The sequence below is a fragment of the Typopeltis vanoorti genome, chromosome 1, assembly GCF_054136105.1.
Source record: "Typopeltis vanoorti isolate ZY-2024b chromosome 1, IOZ_Tvanoo_1.0, whole genome shotgun sequence".
Lineage (NCBI taxonomy): Eukaryota > Metazoa > Arthropoda > Arachnida > Uropygi > Thelyphonidae > Typopeltis > Typopeltis vanoorti.
In genome coordinates, this window is record NC_143549.1 from 141,074,167 (window position 1) to 141,095,609 (window position 21,443).

General features: G+C 37.3%; 1 protein-coding gene across 1 annotated transcript in view; it reads left to right on the forward strand.

Annotated features, from left to right (window-relative positions):
* Positions 1-21,443, forward strand: part of LOC150110484 (carboxypeptidase N catalytic chain-like) — a 157,557-nt gene that overhangs the window by 29,422 nt on the left and 106,692 nt on the right. The gene's annotated exons all lie outside the window — the stretch shown is intronic.

Sequence of the window (21,443 nt, forward strand, 5' to 3'; positions counted from 1 at the left end):
GTTTTTGGAATAAGGATGAGGAGTTTTGGGCAATAGTTGGTTCAACTTGGTGATAAATTATATCCATTAGCAAAACTTGGTTGATGGAAAATGATATAGGGATAGAATGGTGAGGACATGAGAATAAGATGGAGAGAGGATTTTTGTTATTCATAGCAGAAGAAGTTAGTAGAGTAGGAGTACATCAGGAGGAAAGGGATGCAGAAGACAATTCATTTAAGGTATATGAGTGTATATTAAGATAGGTATATTAAGGTATGTGAGATAGAGGCCAGCAGGATGAAATGTGTAGCGGATTGCTCATATAGGCAAGGAGATACCAGGAGGATGGTTTGCCTGATAGCAAGCATCAGGCAAATTAGCACAATGAATGCAAGGCAAGTAATTATTATGGGGGAAGGAACTTAAACTATAGAGACAGAGATTGGAAGGAGGAACAGTTGTAGGGAGGGAAATGGAATTTATACAGCTGCTAAGAGATATAATTACCTGAGATAACATGTAATGGAGGTTCAAAAATGCTGGATCTGGAGATGGTATAACAGAACATGGTATCAGTCAAAGTAGCCACACTGACTCTGATTTGGGAGAGTGGCCATGTGGTGGCGACTTAGGAAGATTGCCAGACATACAGAGTTTTTAGTTAAGGAGTATATGTGAAATTACAATGCGAGTGATTATGACAAACTCATAATCAGATATACAAAGAGCAGTGCTACTGTATAAGAATTTGGTGGAGAAAGCTATTAGTAGTGCATGGGAAATGATCAGGGGATGTTTGAAGAAAGCAGTATCAGACTGTATACTCAGAGTCAGGAGGATAAATCAGGTAGGACTTAGATAATTAAAACAAGAACAGCATCATTAACCAGACATTGCAGAAAAAGAAAAAGTTGTGGAGGAATATAAAGAAAAGTGATTATTAGCGAGTTCATGAACAGTACAAAGCACAGGCTAAAAGTGACCTGTATGTTAAGGAAGACCAAAGCTAATTATGAGAAGCTAGCTGATGAGGCCTAAAGAAACTACTTAAGGAGAGTTATTTTGCTATATGGTGAGTAAAAGGAGGAGGCATGACTTTAACAAGTGATGATGGTAGGGAGATCAGAGAAGAGAACAAAATAGTTGAGTTACTGAATGATCATATTGCACAAGGATATACCAGAGATATTGCATTTAGCAGTGCAAATTGCAATGGAAGTGCTAAATGCAAATACAACCATGGGATGATATAGAATTTCAGTCCATGTATCACGAAGAGTGTAAAGGAATTGGTAACTCCTCTGATCAAGCTGTTTAGTTTAAGACTTTGTGGGAAGGTGTCTAGGGAGTGGAAAGAGGACAAAATAGTTCCACTGCATAAAAGAGGATCCAAGATAGAGAGTTGCAAATTATAAATTTGGTGGTTAAGGTACTAGAGTAGTTAATAAAAGACAAAATTCAGAACTGGGTGGACAGGAATATGATGCTCTACATGGAGGGGGGAAAGCATGTTTTTTTTTTTTTTATCTGATCCACACATGAAAGGCCACATGACCTATAGCACATTAATGCTATGTGTGTGGGCAAGAAGAATAGAAGAAAGGAGGAATCTGTTCACATTTTGCTTGAACAGCTGAGTCTTGTAATCTTTAGGGGAAGACTCATCTACTTCTGTTCCAAAGGACAGAAGTAGATGGAATGAAAGAGGAGACAGTGAAGTTGGTTCAGTGAGTTTCAAGATGGACCGTAAAAAAGGTGCTGGTTAGCAGTGGCTCTTGTTTTAATGATTTTGGAAAAGAGTGGGAGAATAATTCCCAGATGAGTCTTTGACTCCATGAGGTCTTGGGTAATAGTAGTAATAATAATAATGGCCAATTCAGCAGAGCACTGTGTGGTGAGGCACAAGGCAGAAACTGAACATCTGTGAGAGAGGGGGTCATTAATTAGCCGGATTGTCCTCTTCTGGATGGAATCAAGCAATCTTAGAGAGGATTTTGGTGCATCCCCCCCCGAAAAGGGGGCAGTACTCCATGGGTGGGTTTTGTATAGAGTTAGCAGCTGTGAAGGTGTGAAGTACTCTCTTGTGCAGAAAAGTACACCACATTTCAGCTATAGTTGAAATGAGGTTATGCCAGGATAGATCTGAGGTGCAGGTCATTCCAAGAAGAGAAATCTGATTGTGCTTGAATATTACAGTATTACTGAAGGCAAGGAGAGGCATGTGAGCTCTTTCTTGTGAGAGATCATACAGGATGTATTGTATTAATAATTTTGCTTGTTTTGTATAATAAAATGACAGTTGAGTTGAATAAAGGAAATGATTACACAGTAAAACTGCTGTACTTTGTAAAGACATTTGACAAAATTTCACATGGAACTCTTACATAAATTGGAGCAAATGGAATAGATATGAAATGGTGATTTGGATAAGAGGGTGGCTGATGGACAGACATCAAAGATAGTAGTATATAGGAGAAATGAATCCTGGAAAAGGTAGGCAACTACTTGCATACCACAGGGCTCAGTACTTGGCCCTCTGTTGTTTATTTTGAACATAATTGACATAGGAAATGATTTATGGAGAAATATTCAGTTGTTTTCTAATGATGCAAAGCTAGGAAGAGCAATTGTCAATAAAGATGATGTACACTTCCTGTAGGATGATTTAAATAGATTGGCAGTTTGGTAAATTATAATGGCTAACAGTTTAACATAACCAAGTGTAAGGTCATGCACTTTGGGATGAAGAGATCACAAGCTGTGTACAGCATTGCTGGAACTGAACAGCAGGAAATTGAGGCCAGAGTTTTTTTTTTGGGGGGGGGGATTGTGGACAAGTGGTTGAATGCAAAGGTGGCCAAAATACTACATAAGATTACTTGGTTGTTCAAGAACATGCTGACAAGTGAGTATTGTAATACTCACTTGTCAGCATGTGATATTACTATGCACATATCTGGTTGCCTAGATTTCATGAGGCAGTGATGGAGAGGATCCAGAGCCAAGATCGTGGCAGGTCTGTGGAATACTCTCTGTGAGAATAGATGGTCTGTGAGTTACAAAGACTAGTTAATAGGTGAAAAGGCAAAGACTTGATAGAAACATATAAGTTATTAAAGGGTATTTTTCATTATATTTCTTAACTTCTATGGATTCTCCCATGTTCTCTTCCTGCCTTTCATATAATGAAAAATTTCATCAGATGATAACCTATAACACCCATTCAGAAGTTTATATATTTGTATAGGCTTCTACCATATCACCCTTCTTTCTCCTGTTAACTAGAGTCTGTAGTCCACACAGTCTGTAGTCACAATCTGTCTTCATAATCTACATTCCATAATCCCAATATAATCTTTATAACTCTTCTTTGCACTCTTTCCACAGCTTCTTTATTCCCTTAGAACCCAGGAGACCTTCTTCTTCTATCCACCAAACTCTGCAGTCAACATTCCCTCAGCCGATCTTCATAACTATCTGACTTCATCATCTGTGGTAAATTATATTCTTTTCAAGTGTTTCTTTAAATTTGGGTATAGGAAATAGTTATATGGGGCCAAGTCTGGTGAATAGGGTGGATGAGTTAGACATTGAAAGCCCAAGTTCTCTATTGTATGTTGGGTTTTGTGAGCACTGTGAAGAGGTGCATTGTCCTTCAAAAAGCAACACACCTCTGCTCACTTTCCTGCTGCATCTTTTGCTTCATTAACTCCTTCAATTCCTTCAGAGCTTTTGAATAAACTGCTGATGCAAAAGTTTCACCTTTTTTTGAGGTACTTCATAAAGATTACACCCATTCATATCCCAAAAGACAGTGGCAAGAACCTTCCCTGCTGACTTTTGGGGTTGGCACTTCTTTGGACTTGGAGAACCTTTGTGTCTCCACTCCATTGACTGTTGTTTGAGCCAAAAAATTTGCACCTGATTTCTCAACATCACCCAAAATCTCTTGAGATGACAGCACATGTTCTCTCTTTAGGTCGGCATTCAAATTTGGGGACCAATTTTTCTGAGAGTTTGTGCATGTCCAGATGTTGGTGAATAATGACCCAAACTTGTTCTCTGGATATCCCAAGAGTCTTTGCAATGTTTTTGGCTGGTATTCGTCTATCATCAAGGATCATAGCATGCATTGCTTCAATGTTTTCAGGTATAATCGCTGTGGAGGGTCCTCCTGACCTGGGGGCCTCTGTTGTCTCGGGATGCCCAATTTTAAACTTGGCCACCCACCTGGTAATTGTTGGATATGCTGTTGCAGAGTCAACTAAAGTCTCACACAAAGTTTCACAAATCTCAGTTGCAGACTTTTCTTGCAGCACAAAAAACTTGATAATGGCCCACACCCTCCCACACCTCAGTGTCTTTGAATTTCTTCATAACCTTTGACATGCATTCTTATATATTCTAAGTGAAAAAGAACAAATTATTACAATTTGATGAAACATGGGGATTAAAGGGTTTTAAGATATGTTCTTTCTTGTGGTTATATCAGTTGTTTTAATATCATTTTTGTTCTAGTTGTTTATCAGAACTTTTCAGTCTCCCCTTGTATACTACTTTTGGGATATCTGTCTGTCAACCATACACTTATCCAAGTCAAGAGTTTATATTCCAAACCCATGTTCTCCAGTTTATGCAGCAGTCTTCCATGTGGTATCCTATCAAATGCCTTAACAAAATCCAACATAGAGTATCCATTCCCTTTATCCAATTTGGCCATATCATTGTTATAAAACATGAGCAAATTGCTAAAATATGATCTCCCATTAGTAAACTTATGCCTTTGTTTGCAGAGTATAACTTGTCTGTGTACCCTTTTCTGTATGCGAGTTCTTACCCAATTCTCTAAACTCTTCATAACTAACCCAGAGATATTGATAGGTCAGTAGTTAGTTACATTGGTTTCAGTGGTTAAATTCTAAATGAATAAGCTACAGGGCCCATAAAGTAAGGATCATAAATGTGAGGCTATTGCTAGATTGTTGCAACTTTTTTAAAAATTTTATTTATTTATTTATTTATTCTGGTGGAGTTAAACCCATCAGGCCTTCTCTTCCACACCACCAGAAACATGAAATACAAATACAGATACAAATACAAAATTACAAATTAATATAATACTTCTAACATATTAAAAGATAATTAAATTTAAGATAACATTAAGTTATATGAGAGAAAAAAAAAAAGTAGGCCTATTCAGCTTGTTAAGTAAATGCAGAAAAGAAAAAAAAAAATAGAAATACAATAATGATGAAATTAATAACTCAAATTCCTTAGTAAATTTCTAATTTAACTTATTTAGACTATAGAAACATTGAACAATTATTGTCTTATTCATACTTGAATGAATATGTTGTAAAATGTAAAATAACACTGTACTTTTTAAAGAGTTAGACAAACATATGCATTTACTCATATCAGTAAATTAAATTTGAATTATAACTAGTGAAATGTACAGGAAAATGCACAAAAATATCAGGGCTTACCCTTAGTTAACAGTTGCAGGAGGTCTACAGTAGTTTCCAGAAGGCTTATCTTCGATTTGTATGTCTCTGCATCAAGTCTCAGCAAAAATCAGTGGTTAAATTCTAAACAAATAAGCTCTGGGGTCCTTAAAGTAAGGATCATAAATGTGAGGCTATTGTTAGATTGTTGCAACATTTTTAAAAATTTTATTTATTTATTTATTCTGGTGGAGTTTGTTTAGACCCCTTTAATATTTTCCCCTTGTATGTTTTCCTCTTTAATACATATTAATCCATTTATCCACTCTGATTCTAATTGAATACCCTGATATGAAGAACTTGCACCTAGGGTCTGTATCTCTGCACATGTTATATACCCCAAACCACCATCCTTTCAAAATAACCAATTTTATTTACCTTTGAATGCAATTCACTGGTCGAATGTCCAGCAAGTCGACAAATCTTTCCTTTTGTTCAACGTATTAATATTATCGCATTGCAACTGATGGGAATTCTGTGTTTCTGTGGATTCTTTACAGACCTCTTTCTTTTCAGAAACTACGCACAAACTATCATTACAAACTTGTTTTGTATTATTACTGTCATCCAAGCTATTTTTCTGTTTGAAGAAGGTACCAGTGTACTTATCCATAGTTGAAATACCATACTTACTCGAATATAACTCGCACCCCTGATTTTACTTTCTTAAAAAAGAAATTGAAAAGTTTCACATATACTTCGCACATGGAAAAAAGCTTAAACACGTTCATGTCAGGGTGATAGTAATTTGCTCCCTGTGGTAAACAGCATGCCCTCCCCAATAGCCACTATACTGCAGACGCAAGAAAAACAAGTACTTTTATTATGTCAGTGAATAAGGTACGAGCAGTCTGTGTAACATATTTCTCAACAAATAGGGCAATTATACACAACTGGGATAAAAATGACACTAATTAATGAATCACATGTCCTCTCATACAGTAAGTATGCTGTATAGACTCAAGCAAAACCATATGTTGCACAGCAAACACAGTATCAAACTAAAAATTATTGTTATTAGTTAGATGTGTGTGAGTCTGCAAACGTGTTAAAATTCGTAAACATGTTGTAAAAGCAAGCCGACAATTGAGTCAACTCAATTGTCGGCTTGCTTTTATCTTTCTGTCATGCGATCTTTTGTTAATACGCACCAGTCATATGCATATCTTAATAACCTGTCATTGCTGTCTGTTTTGTGCCCAGCATTCACTTCTCATTCATGAAGGATTGTTCATTACATATCTCAAGTCTTGTAAATTACTGTACCTTCAACAGGGTGCAGCAGAGAGGCAGCCTTCCTCATGGTGCTGCTTAATTAAGGGCTCTTGTTCAACCATATTGCCATGTTGTGGTAGGTGCCGTATTAGGGCAACAAGATACTGTACAACATTTGATGTAGGTGTAATATATTTATTTGAAATCATCTCAAAAATAATACAAGAGAAAAGTGGTCTTCACCAAATTTTATTATATATATATATATATATATGATGATAGTATTTAGCTTACGTTGAAAGTTTATTTTCCACTTGGTTAGAGTATAATAAATTTAGTTTAATCCTTTATCCAAGTGTGAGCAAACAAAGTTTGCGCCTGAAAGTATCTTCAGGACTGGGTTAAGGTGGTACACACCAGGGCAACTCGTTGCAAAGGTGGAGCAAGCTACCAACACTCCTATCCTAGTATCTCCTATAATGCAAAACACATCTCCTTGCGGATATGTCTATTGTTATGCATTAAGGGAAGGGCCACTACCCAGACCGGTTTCGACCTTTATTGAGGTCTCTTCAGTGGGAGCCAGGCCCAAGTCGAGATATCAGGCAGAAGCATTTGCAGGTCATCTCCACCTATAGGAATTGCCAATTGGTGTGCCACCCTTTTTTTAATAAATTACTCTGGATTTAGAGAAAGATGTTGAAAGTTTATTTTCCACTTGGTTAGAGTATAATAAATTTAGTTTAATCCTTTATCCAAGTGTGAGCAAACAAAGTTTGCGCCTGAAAGTATCTTCAGGACTGGGTTAAGGTGGTACACACCAGGGCAACTCGTTGCAAAGGTGGAGCAAGCTACCAACACTCCTATCCTAGTATCTCCTATAATGCAAAACACATCTCCTTGCGGATATGTCTATTGTTATGCATTAAGGGAAGGGCCACTACCCAGACCTGAAAGGGTGGCACACCAATTGGCAATTCCTATAGGTGGAGATGACCTGCAAATGCTTCTGCCTGATATCTCGACTTGGGCCTGGCTCCCACTGAAGAGACCTCAATAAAGGTCGAAACCGGTCTGGGTAGTGGCCCTTCCCTTAATGCATAACAATAGACATATCCGCAAGGAGATGTGTTTTGCATTATAGGAGATACTAGGATAGGAGTGTTGGTAGCTTGCTCCACCTTTGCAACGAGTTGCCCTGGTGTGTACCACCTTAACCCAGTCCTGAAGATACTTTCAGGCGCAAACTTTGTTTGCTCACACTTGGATAAAGGATTAAACTAAATTTATTATATTTAGCTTACGGCTGTCTGGGAGCAGCTATATATGCCACCATCTAGGGAAATGATTACGAGCAAGGTGGTTTCCCGTTGCCGTCCTTGCCATACTATAACCTATGACTGTAGCCTGTGTGTTCACGGGGCCAGTTTGCCTGCTTGCAGGATGAAAAACCCCAGATAAACTGGTGGAAAAAACCCTGCTGTCCGTGCCCAAGACCGGCTAACTTGGCTATGGCTGAGGAAGATCCTTAAGTTCTTTGCATCGTGGACGGGAATTGAACCTAGGACACTCCTTCCCCAGGCATATGGTAGCGAAGCGCATAGCCACTAGGCTAACCGCACGGACCATATATATATATATATATATATATAACCAAAATCTTGTAGAAATTTATCCCAACATAACCACCCTAAGGATATTGTTAACAATTCCTGTTAGTGTAGAAAGTGTGGAAAGAAGTTTTTCCAAGCTTAAACTGCTTAAAAATTATTTGCAAACAGCAATGACCTGAGAAAGATTGATTGGTTTATCAACTATATCAATAGAGGCAGAAATAGCTTATAATTTAAATTTAGAAGAGCATATAAACAGTTTTATTGTGCAATATCCCCATGGAGCAAACATTTAATTAATATTATTATTTAATTGTTTTGCATTAGTGTTTCTGTTGTAATAAAAACAAAATAGCAATTGGAGATTTTCTTATATTTTTGTCTTATAATCCAACAGGGCGATATTTAATTGTTTGCCTCAGGACGCGATCTGATCTGGTGACGACCCTGCATATACTTATATGCAGGGTCGTCACCGTATAATAATGAATAGTGAGAATTTAATAATAAACCTCAATTTAATTTTTTCTTGAAAAACTTTAGTTTACGAAAATCCCAGCATATATATATCTTGCACCATGATTTTTTTATAATAAAATTAGTTTAATCCTTTATCCAAGTGTGAGTAAACAAAGTTTGCGCCTGAAAGTATCTTCAGGACTGGGGTAAGGTGGTACAACACCAGGGCAACTCGTTGCAAAGGTGGAGCAAGCTACCAACACTTCTATCTCAGTATCTCCTATAATGCAAAACACATCTCCTTGCGGATATGTCTAATGTTATGCATTAAGGGAAGGGCCACTACCCAGAGTAGTATTGCCTGGTATTTCCACTTGGAAACCGGGCCCAAGTGGAAATACCAGGCAGAAGCATTAGCAGGTCATCTCTACCTATAGGAGTTGCCAAATGGTGTGCCACCCTTTTTTAATAAATTACTCTGGATTTAGAGAAAGATGTTGAAAGTTTATTTTTCACTTGGTTAGAGTATAATAAAATTAGTTTAATCCTTTATCCAAGTGTGAGCAAACAAAGTTTGCTCCTGAAAGTATCTTCAGGACTGGGGTAAGGTAGTACAACACCAGGCAACTCGTAGCAAAGGTGGACCAAGATAACATCACTCCTATCTCAGTATCTCCCATAATGCAAAACACATCTCCTTGCAGAATATGTATAATGTTATGCATTAAGAAGAATATTGAAGAGACCTCAATAAAGGTCAAAACTAGTCTGGGTAGTGGCCCTTCCCCTAATGCATAACATTATACATATATCCACAAGGAGATGTGTTTTTCATTATAGGAGATGTACCACCTTACCCCAGTCCTGAAGATACTTTCAGGCACAAACTTTGTTTGCTCACACTTGGATAAAGGATTAAACTAATTTTATTATACTCTAACCAAGTGAAAAATAAACTTTCAACATGATTTTTTTAACTTTAATTTTTGGGAAATAAGTTATATTCGAGTAAATATTATATCTTAGCAAAATGAGCACATATTAATTGAACAGTTTCATTAGCTTCTGACACTGCAGTACCCTGCATTCAGTAAAGTAATTCTTCCACTTTAATTCTTTCTTTTACTTGAAGCATAATGATAAAATTTGGATAAAATTCTTTTGGATTGTTTTTAGCATGCATAGCCAATTTCTTTTCATACTACAATTTACCTTTCCGCACAATACTCACTTTTCTGGTCTGTTTATATTTCATAACTTCTCTCACTCTTATTCTCACAATATTCCTTTCACATCATCATGTGCTGGCCTGGTTATCTGAGTGGTTAGCATATCCACTCTCCAGCCAAAAGGTTTGAATACCACCATGGGCATGGATGTGTGTGATTGTCTGTGAAAGTAATAGTGGTGGTGGGCAGTAGATGGCGTTGGTGTAGATGATGCAGTTCACTGTAGTTGGTGGATTGAGTGGTGGAGACGGAGAGTTGTAGAGTCGGTGCCCTGCCTCAATGAATCCTTGGACTCCTTTGAGATGTTACATAATAATAATAATAATTAATAAGGTTGCCCATTGATTTCACTCCCAACCTGTTTGTTCTTTGAACTCTAGGGAACTCTTCAGTAACTGATACCACTGGACTAAAGATAACATTCTCCTGAGTTGGTCATAATTTACAGCTTTGCAGTTCAGCATGTAATCTGTCCTAATTGGAACATCTGTATAATTGGGGGGTGCGATATCCAGGAAAAGGAAAGTCACTAGTGGAGTGCCTCAGGGGTCTGTTTTGGGGCCATTACTATTTAACTTGTATATTAATGATATTGGCGAAGATTTGGATGGAGATATTCAGTTGTTTGCAGATGAGATGATGCAAAGTTGGGACAAACCATAAAGAGTAGTGAAGATGTAGTGGCCTTGCAAGAAGACTTGAATAAATTGAGGATTGGGCAAGCAAATGGGGATGTGAGTTCAATGTTGCGAAATGTAAGGTTTTAAAATTTGGAAAACAAAGATGGGATGCAGAATTTATGCTTGGTGAGAATATATTGTTGGAGGTAGAGGAAATAAGAGATCTGGGGGTGATAGTGGATAAGGATCTAAAATTTAGGGGACACATCGCCAAAATTGTGAAGACAACACAAAGACTTCTGGGAATGATGCGGAGGACACTGATGGGTAGAAGTAAGGAGATTCTTGTTCCATTGTATAAGGCTTTGATTAGGTCACACGTGGACTATTGTGCCCAGATTTTGTCACCGGGTTTTCAGAAGGATGAAGAGATGTTGGAAAGGGTCCAAAGGCGACTGATTAAGATAGTTTCTGACCTCTGGAATGTCGAGCATGAGGAAAGATTGAGAAGATGTAATTTGCAGAGTCTGGTGGAAAGAAGGAAAAGGGGAGATATGATAGAGACCTACAAGTTGGTAAGGGGTTGTTATAAGATCAATGGTGGAGAAGTTCTACAGAGAATAGCGGGAGATCAGGGGAGAACCAGAGGTCATCCCTGGAAACTGTATAAAGAGGGTGTGAGTAGGGGAGTCAGAGGCAGGTTTTTTTCGTGCAGAGTTGTGAATGATTGGAATGCCTTGCCTGAGAGTGTGGTGTCTGCAAGGAGTTTGAGTGTGTTTAAGACATGGTATGATGAGATGTGTGTGTGATAAAAGGACCTCCCAGATGAGTCTTTAACTCCATGAGGTCTTGTTTAATAATAATAATAATAATAATAATAGGCTACTTCCCAGGAAAGTAAACATACTTTCCTTCCCAGTAAACATCTGTATGATTAGCTACTTCCCACCAGCTGGTAGCAATGATCACTGCTACCAGCTGGTGGTAAAATAGACACATTCTTAACTGAGAGACCTTCTGATACTGTGATCAAATCTAACACTCTTTGAACTTGAGTTCCTTCTTTCATATTCTGCTTGTGAAAGTTGTATTGCAGAAACTCAATAAATTCTCCCTCATTTCTTATCATGAGAATTCTCTTCTACAAAATCGATATTTGGATAATTTTAGTCACCCATAATGAACAAGTAACTTGTTCATACCCATCAAGTAACTGTTATTGCGTTCATGTGTTTGTCCCCTTACTATAATAATAATAATAATTATTATTATTATTATTACTAAGTTGTCTGATGAGGCCACAACAACATATTCAATAAAGCTACGAACTGAATCCCTTTGTTCCCGATTCTCCTGATATTTGTGTATAGACATAACAAATTACCACCTGACTTTTGCTTATACTTAGATATGTAATGTGCTTGGCCTTGTTGGACAACTTTCTATTTTCCTTCCCAAGATACATTCAAAAGGTCCGAATTCAAAGTGTAAATTTCCAACCGTTCACTAGATACATAACCATGCTCAGTGCCATTCATATCTTTATCATGTTTGCATATCACACCTGACCTTGTTACACACATTCTCACCATTCTACCATGAAGATTTAGTTTTTCTGACTCTGTGCATTTAGGTGCCACTCCAATAAATTATTTTTCTAGGCTCCTGATGGCAGGTTGGTCGATTGGTAGAGCCTCTGTCACATGTCCAGAGGTAGGTAATGTAGTAAAATGTAGTAAATCTGCTGGTCATCCTGGCTGCCAGAATATATAATGATCACTAATCAACTGCTAGTTTATTAGTGATCATTACATATATATATAAATAATGCTTACTGTTGAAAGGCTTACTGTTGGCGATTATTCAACTAGCACTTCACAATATAAATATATAGCCAAAGGCATACATAAATAATTTATTGAGTTATTACTGAGAAAAAAACATAATATAAAATTGTTATAACCAAAAATGTATAAATTATTTTAAAAAAGTTACGTCTTGGCCCAGAGAAGTTACTAAAAATTAAAACCTTTCTATCTTAACCCCCCCCCCCTCAGATATACTTGGCCCAAAATCCCATATTCCCTTTCGTTTTATAGTTGATAGCATAGACACTGTCCCCCCCTCCCCAACGCACACCAGCTTGCTAAACAGCAAAATCTCAATTCATTCCTCCCCATCTGCATTTCGCCCTCCCTCCCTCATTAAAAATTGTATTCATTTCAAAACGTTGAATAAAAAATCTTAACCTAAAAAATTCAGACATCATGATTGCTTTGATGTTAGTTTTCTATTTACCAATGTGCTACTAACAGAAACTCTTGACTTTATTAAGCTACATTTCCCTCCTTCTATATTTGAATTATTCAAATTCATTATACACTCTGGTTATTTTTTGTGGAAAGAAAAAATATACAAATGACTAGATGGAACAACATTGGGTTTCCCCCCCCTCCCACCTTCTTCCTACCTCTCATTAATTTCTACATTGAATATCTAGAAAACCTAGCACTCAACATTGCTATGCACAAACCATAGCTATGCTATAGTTAATGCAAACCATTTCATTTGCCTTGTTTCTTCCACTTCTAGCATTTGTATACAAACATAATAGCTCATACAGTCAGTGCGTTGCCCAGGTATGACAATGATGAAATGAGGCAGAGAACAAAGATTGTGAATGATATGTTATCAGATATGTGTTAGGAGAAAGGAGTGCATTTGTTAATGCATACAGTGAGTGTGAAGAACAAATTGAACTGTATAAGAGTGATGGACTGCATTTGAACAGTTTTGATATGAGTCATTTGGAGAGACTGCTGCTGGAAGGTAGAGTGCAGTGAGTGAATCTGATTAAGTAAGAAGTGGTGTGAAAGAGAGGGAGAGTAGGAAAGGAGAGACTGAAGTGGTGGTTATGAATGAAGAAGTGAATAGCATGAGTATAGTGAATGAGAGAACAAGTGTGCAAGACAAACAGGGAGGCTCAGGGTGGACAGGGGAACACAGTGGGATGTCCAGAGAGGAAGTGAATGTGTCACTTCCTCCCTACATCTCAGGCCATCCCATGCCTGGGATGACCTGGGATGTAGGGAGAACAGTTGGATTTAAAGAAAGTTCTGGGATAGGTAAAGAGAAAATGAAATGGCTCGAACTAAGTATGGAGATGTCACATCTAATAAATGGTATCAGTGAAACTTGCTGTAGATCCAGGCATGAGTTGTTATGTTATTATTATTATTATTACCCCAAGACCTCATGGAGGTCTTGGGGTAATAATAATAATAATAATAACATAACAATTATGTCCATACAAGATAGAGAAACAGTTATGTCCATACAAGGTAGAGATGCAAAGGGGGAAGAGTGTCAGTGATTTTGAGGCAGTATGGTGTGAGATAGAGGTGAATAGAATGAAATACTTAGTCGGATGTTGTTATAGACCTGGTAATGTGGATGGTAGTGACCCTGGAATGTATAATCAAATTAGCCAAGCAAATAAGAAAAGGGTGATCATTATGGACAATTTTAATTATGGCAATATAGACTGGGATGATGAGATAATAAGTGGAAGTAAAGAAAATGAGTTTCTCGAGTTTTTGAGAGACAATTACCCCAGGCTCTCTGTATGTAACAGAGAGCTCACTAGGATTGAGGGTCTTGGATTTGATCATCTCATCAGAGGATGTTATTATAAATGAGGTAAATTAAATGAGGTATTAAAGAAGAGGGGTGATATGATAGCGATATACAAGTTGGTAAGGAGTTGTTATAGGATTAATGTTGAAGAGGTCTTTCATAAAATGGTTAGAGATCAGGGGAGAACAAAGGTCATCCCTGGAAGCTGTATAAGGAGGTGTGAACAAGGCAGTGAGAAGCCTTAGTGCCTTACGCATGGAACTATCACTTCCTTCTCTATACTTGTCAGGGTTCTTTGCATTATAGCAGAAATTTTCTGAGTAACATGTACAACTTTTGTGATTAGCCCCACCCCAAAATTCAGTTCCCTGTCCACTAAGTCTTAGTTATACTTAGAGATGGTCTTAATCTCACTTCTCTATGCTCTCTCTCTCTCTCTTGGTAATCTTTGCAACACTTTTTTAGCCAATGGCTACAACCTCTGTAAAATAAAAAAAATATTGCATGTCCCTTCCCTCCCATTCCTCTCACATCAGACACACAGATCACAACAAAACTATTCCCATCCCCTATGTTTGTCCCCTGTGTCTTACTATGTCTATTCATAGTAAGCCCAGTCACAAGAACAGAGGACTTCATAAACTCCTGGACATGATAAAGAAGAGAATTTCCTTAGGTGAATGGATGAGAGTTTCCCAATTTGACAAAAGATTTAAATACGGTGCATAGCTGATATTTATTGAGCACATTTATCGAATGACTAGCATTAGTTCAAATGCTAGTCACCTGTATTTTGAAATGTACAGGTTGCTAATGCAAGACTTCTCCTTAACAAACTCAAACTCTCTCTTGAATGATTTTCATTCTAATCAATCCAGTTTGTATTCTGTCCCTAACCAGCTAGTCTAACATTTTGTCCACTACACCAAATGTACAACACTGACCTAGTTGATTCGAATTGATCCTTATGCAGTGGTACTATTTTTCCTTTTTTCTAGCCTTCTGGAATTATTCCTGTTTTGCCAGATTCTTGTTGAACAACTAAGTCAAGGGCACTGCCAGCCTTTTTGCACATTACCTTAAAATATGTGATGACATCCCATGTAGTCTGACTGCAGTATTAACATCATAGTTCCAAAAATGGCAAATCTAAATAATGATTTTTGATTATCTGTGTTCACAAAATTTAGATTAGCAAAAATATTTCTTGCATTTATCTAATGATAAATTTAAACAAAAAAAAATTACTAGCTGACTAAAAACTTATATTAAGTTTTTAATGTGCTTCTCTCTCTCTCTCTCTCTCTCTCTCTGTGTGTGTGTGTGTGTGTGTGTGTGTGTGTGTGTGTGTGTGTGTGTGTGAGTGAGAGAGAGAGAGAGAGAGAGAGAGAGAGATTGAAAACTGAACTCCTGTATAGCAATGTGACTCTTTAATTGACCACTTGTCTAAAGTAGTGAGTTCTGTGACAAAATCATTATTATTATTATTATTACATAGCGATCTCCCTAGAGCCCAAATATTTTGTTCACTAAAAACAGATGAGGAGTTAAATGTGACAGCTAGATAAGGCAAGATTTCAAAGACAATCTCTCTCTCTCTCTCTGACTTATGACTTCTATTTTCTTCCAGTTGATCCTATGTGAAGTGATATCCAAGGCATAGTCTGCTAGACCTGACTTTCCATAAAAAACACATCCAAAACAGTGGATGTGTTTTTTATGTTCAGCAGATGTCAACAGTTCTTCCTATCTGTTCACAGTAAGCCCAGTCACAAAAACAGGGGATTTCTTAAACTCCTGGATGTGATAAAGAAGAAAGTTTCCTTAGGTGAATGGATGAGAGTTGCCAATTTGACATAAGGTTTAAATGTGGTGCATAGCTGATATTTATTGAGCACTCTCATACTGTTACCATCCCATACATTGAAGGCACATCTTTTCAAATGTGCCTTCAATGTATGGGATGATAACAGTTTTGCTGCAGTTGTGTGGTAGGCAATGGAACCCAGAAATCCACTCCATTGCCTACTGCACACCTCAATTTCAATTTAACTTCAGCTATCAATAATTCATGATCTGTCTTATAGTCTACACTAGGTAGTTTTTTGCTGCTTGGATAGCACTCTTCCACCTTCTGCTGGCAACAGTATAATCTATCTGATATCTCTATTCTCTATTAGGTGAAGTCCATGTGTACAATCTTCTTTTTGTTGTTGGAAGCAAGTGTTTGCAATAAAGCAAGTGTTTTCAATGCAAAACTCCAACATCCTTTCTCCTGCTTCATTCTTTAGTCCTAAACCAAATTTTCCAGTGATGTTTCGTTCTTCTTTTTCACTTACTTTTGCATTCCAATCACCTAATATCAAGAGAAAATCTGTTTTATCAATACTGCATACTACTTGTTTCAAGCTGCTGTAAAATTCTTCTATCTCCTCTTCACTTGAATCTGTATTAAAGTTTATAATACCATATTCTAGTCTCATTCAAAGTATTGTAAGTCAACACTTGTCCCAATAATTTTTTCAATGCTGAAAACAGCTCTGGAACTGTTCAACTGGAACACTGTTTATGGCCTCCAGTGACTTTTCTTTCACTTCGTTCACATCAATGAATCGCTGTCCTTTCATGGTTTTCTTTATCCATGGAGTAAAAAAAGTCACATGGAGAGAGATCAGGTGAGCAGGGAGGGTGGGGAACAACTACCATGTTGTTTTTCATCAAGAATTGTTGGACAGACAAGGCTGTGTGGGCTGGGGCACTGTTGTAGTGCAGTAACCAATCTCTGCTACTCCACATTTCTGGCTGTTTTTGTTGTGCACTACCACTGTGTGATAGTGCACGACAAAAGAAAACAAAATTTCATGCACACTCTCTGTTCCTTGTGGTCAGCCATCACAAAATTGCAATACTTGTTTGTAAGCACTAACAAAAAAGAAGCCAGAATAATGAACCAGTTCACACAGGATGATGCCACTTTCCAGACTGGCACAGAAAACTGTACACTCACAATGCCTAGCAGCAGCAGCAGCATCCATAGAAAATGTGCATGTGCCAAGTTCAGATTCTAGTTATTTTTGGATATCCCCTCGTATATGGTGTGTATTTATTTGCAATGAACAAATGATACTGTATGATAGTGATAAACTTCAAAAATCTCTTGAAGCAGCACCATGTCATCAAAAACTACAAAGGAAAAATCTCTGATATTAAATTATATGTCATCCACTAATACACAAGGAATGGTACATGTAATAAACACACTGCAAATACTGTTGTGTATAACTGTAGAACTATCAGAATCTCTGGAGTAATGGTGAAGATTTTGGAAAAGATGACAACAGCTTGCATACAAAGTTGGGTCTATACTTTGCAATGAACAGCACGGGTTTATTAAGAGTAGGTCATTATTATTATTATTATTAAGAGAGACCTCTAGGGAGTCTGAGACTCATCGAGGGAGGACACATACTGTAAACGGGGGGGGGTGTATTTTAATTATTATTTATCCTACCGGCTGTGCCATTGTAAACAGGGGGGGGGTGGTCTATTATATTTATTATTTATATATCTCTTTAATTTCTCTTTATGGATCTCTTTACGCTATATATGGTTCTTATTACAGTATATATCTTTTATATATCTCTCTCCTTTTTCTTATATATTAATTCGCTTTCCTTATCTCTCTTTAATCTCGTGTATATTTATATGTTTAATGCAACTTTTGTTTTGTACTTCTAACTATTCTTTCTTATCACTCTTTGGTATATCTTTAAAATCTCCTTACGCTTAACTGCCTTCCGCACTTGCCTTCTTATTCTTCGAACACCAGAAAATTAATTTGTTTAAAAGCTGCGCCACTGATGTTTGTTTTCTATTAACAAGAAGTGTAACATGCATCCAGTAGTTTTCTATTTACCATCAGAATATCTCTAACTTAATTAGTATCTGCAGTCGTGGTCTACTATCTAGCCTTTACTATTCTTTCTCCTGGATTCCCGCTAATGGGCTCTAATATTTTTTTCAGAACAGTGCATCAAATAATTAAGAATCGGGCGACATTTATTTAAACAACAAAATTTAATTCACATAAAACAAATTTACACTGCATTTGAAGTAAAATAAAAAAAAACATCTCAATTAAAATCTGCATAAATGAATTAGTTAAGTTCCTGTATTTTACTCACACAAATCATATCACATATTTAACTAATTTTCTTAAACATTTAACATAAATTTCTTTAACATAAATCATTTATACTGAGCAATGGTACTTATCACTTAATTGTTAACTCTTATTCATCGAACACATAGACAATATCTTTTACATGCAATTGCTCCTTCCTTTCTATGCTGGGAATATTCTATAGGCACATTTTTTTTCAATTGGCAAACAGTTACACTCTGACTTATTACACATACAAATTCCTGACAATTATTTACTTTCTTATCTTCCACTGTTAATAATGCCTATTTAGGTCAGCCTCCACTTTACAGTCCACTAATAAAAGTTCTCCTAAAACTCAAAGAAAAATTGGAAAAAACAGATACACTCACTTTGGTGGCGACTACCATCTATGGATCTGGCTTCACACTGGAGTTCTGTTCTGTGTCAGGTTTTCTTTCTCTCTTTACGCTGGCAATAGATTTGCTGACGCTTCTTGGGACGCTGTACTCGCCGCACACGAAGATTATCGGCTTGTGGCATGCTTGCATGCACGTTAGACTAACAGAGCAATTTCTTCCCTCTGGTTAACAGCTCCTGTCGAAAACTCGTCAATTCATCATCAACTATCAGCTTTGTCCGGCGGATTGGCTCCCGTAGTCTTTCTTTTAGATCACTGACATGATTTCTTCTGAAGTCATGTTCCCGATCTCTAACGGATAACTACCGACGACCTCTGGATCACCGATGAGAATTTCTGGAACCGATGTTGCGATCTTTTCGCCAACGCCTTTTATTCTGTCACTTGCGAATCCTTGTATTATTATTACGGGTATCTCCATGGAGTCAGTAGACTCATTGCGGGAGACCCAAACTATCAAAAAAATATCCATCATATCTCTTCTTGAATTCATTTACAGACGAAGAACTCACAACTGAGGCAGGCAATGCATTCCACTCATTCACCACCCTCCAGGCAAAAAACCTTGTTCTCGCACCCTTGTTAACCACACCTTTCCTTAATTTCCAGGGATGACCTCTTGTTCTTCCATCACTATCACTTAGCTGAAACATTTCCTGTGCATCAATCTTATAGAAACCTTTTAGTAATTTAAATGTTTCTATCATATCCCCTCTTCTCTGCCTATCAACCAACCTCTGCAATCCACAAGCTCTCAATCTACCAATGTAGGAAGCATTTTTTACATCACTCACCAACTTAGTCACTCTCCTCTGAACCCTTTCCACAACCTCATCTCCAAGGAATCCAGGTGACCAGACCTGAGCACAGTAATCCAAATGTGGAAGTATCAACATTTTATAAAGGAGAATAATAATCTCTTTGTGTTCCTCAATAACCAAGTAATCCTGTGTGCAATCTTGGACACCTTAGCAATGTGTCCCCTGAACTTCATCTCCCTATCCACCAACACCCCCTAAGTCTCTAGTCTCGCCAATCTCTTGGAGTACCGTTCCATCGATGTAGTACACAGCTGGTAATCTTTTAATCCCAAAATGCATAACTTTACACTTTTCCACATTGAACTGACATCCATAACCTTTTGCCCATTTCGCCAGCTTATTTAAATCATCCTGTGTAATTACTGATAGAAGCTGGGGATGAAGTTATGAATGTATTGACTGAAATTTATCAACAAGTTTTGAAGAAAATATACTGACCTATAGATTGGAGAACATCAGTATTCATCCCAATTCCAAAAAAAAATCAAATCCCAGAGATTGTGAGAATTATAGAACCATCACTTTAATTTCACATCCAAGTAAAGTTATGCTGAAAGTGATCCAACCAAGGTTTGAACCATATGTGAATAGAGAAATGCCATAAGAACAGGCAGGCTTTAGGAGAGGTAAAGGAACTAGAGACCAAATAGCAAACATGAGATGGATTATGGAAAGAGCAAGAGAATTTCAGAAGTATTCATCTGTTTATTGATTATGAGAAAACTTTTGATTGCATGGATCACAACAGACTGGATTGTAGACAGTTTATTTTTCACTTGGTTAGAGTATAATAAATTTAGTTTAATCCTTTATCCAAGTGTGAGCAAACAAAGTTTGCGCCTGAAAGTATCTTCAGGACTGGGGTAAGGTGGTACAACACCAGGTAGAGATGACCTGCTAAAGCTTGTGCCTGGTATCTCCACTTGGGCCTGGCTCCCACTGAAGAGACCTCAATAAAGGTCGAAACTAGTCTGGGTAGTGGCCCTTCCATTAATGCATAACATTAGACATATCTGCAAGGAGATGTGTTTTGCATTATAGGAGATACTGAGATGAGATAGAAGTGTTGGTAGCTTGCTCCACCTTTGCAAGGAGTTGCCCTGGTGTTGTACCACCTTACCCCAGTCCTGAAGATACTTTCAGGCGCAAACTTTGTTTGCTCACACTTGGATAAAGGATTAAACTAAATTTATTATATTATTAGACTGGATTGTAATGAGATCAATGGGAATACCTGAATATCTAATTCTCTTGATAAGAGAGCTGTATGACAACCAAGAAGCTTCAGTAAAAACAGTCTTTGCAGAAACAGATAGTGTTCAAGTGGAAAAAGGGGTGCGGCAGGGTTGTATACTGTTGCCCTACCTTTTTAATATTTATAGAATATAGTATGAGAATTTGATTTAGACAAAGATCCAGCTGGAATTAAGATTGCAAAAAAATAAATAATTTAAGATATGCAGGTAATATAACCTAAGGTTTGGAGTGGTTGGTTCTATTGGTTAAGAGGGGAAAGTAACAAACCTGGGCTTAATTTAAACATCGGCAAAACAGAAGTGATGGCCTCTAGCAATTTAAATGAATTTATAATAGAGGGAGATAAAATAGAAATAAATCGTTGAAGTTATGATTTACTGGGATCCAGAATCAGAAATGATGATAAATGTGAAGATGAAATTAAAAGAAGGATAGTCATTAAAAAAAAAAAAGCGATGTTAAACCTGGCAAAATTTATGAAAGATAGAGGTGTGAGTAAGGCCATGAAAGTTATAATTGTCAAA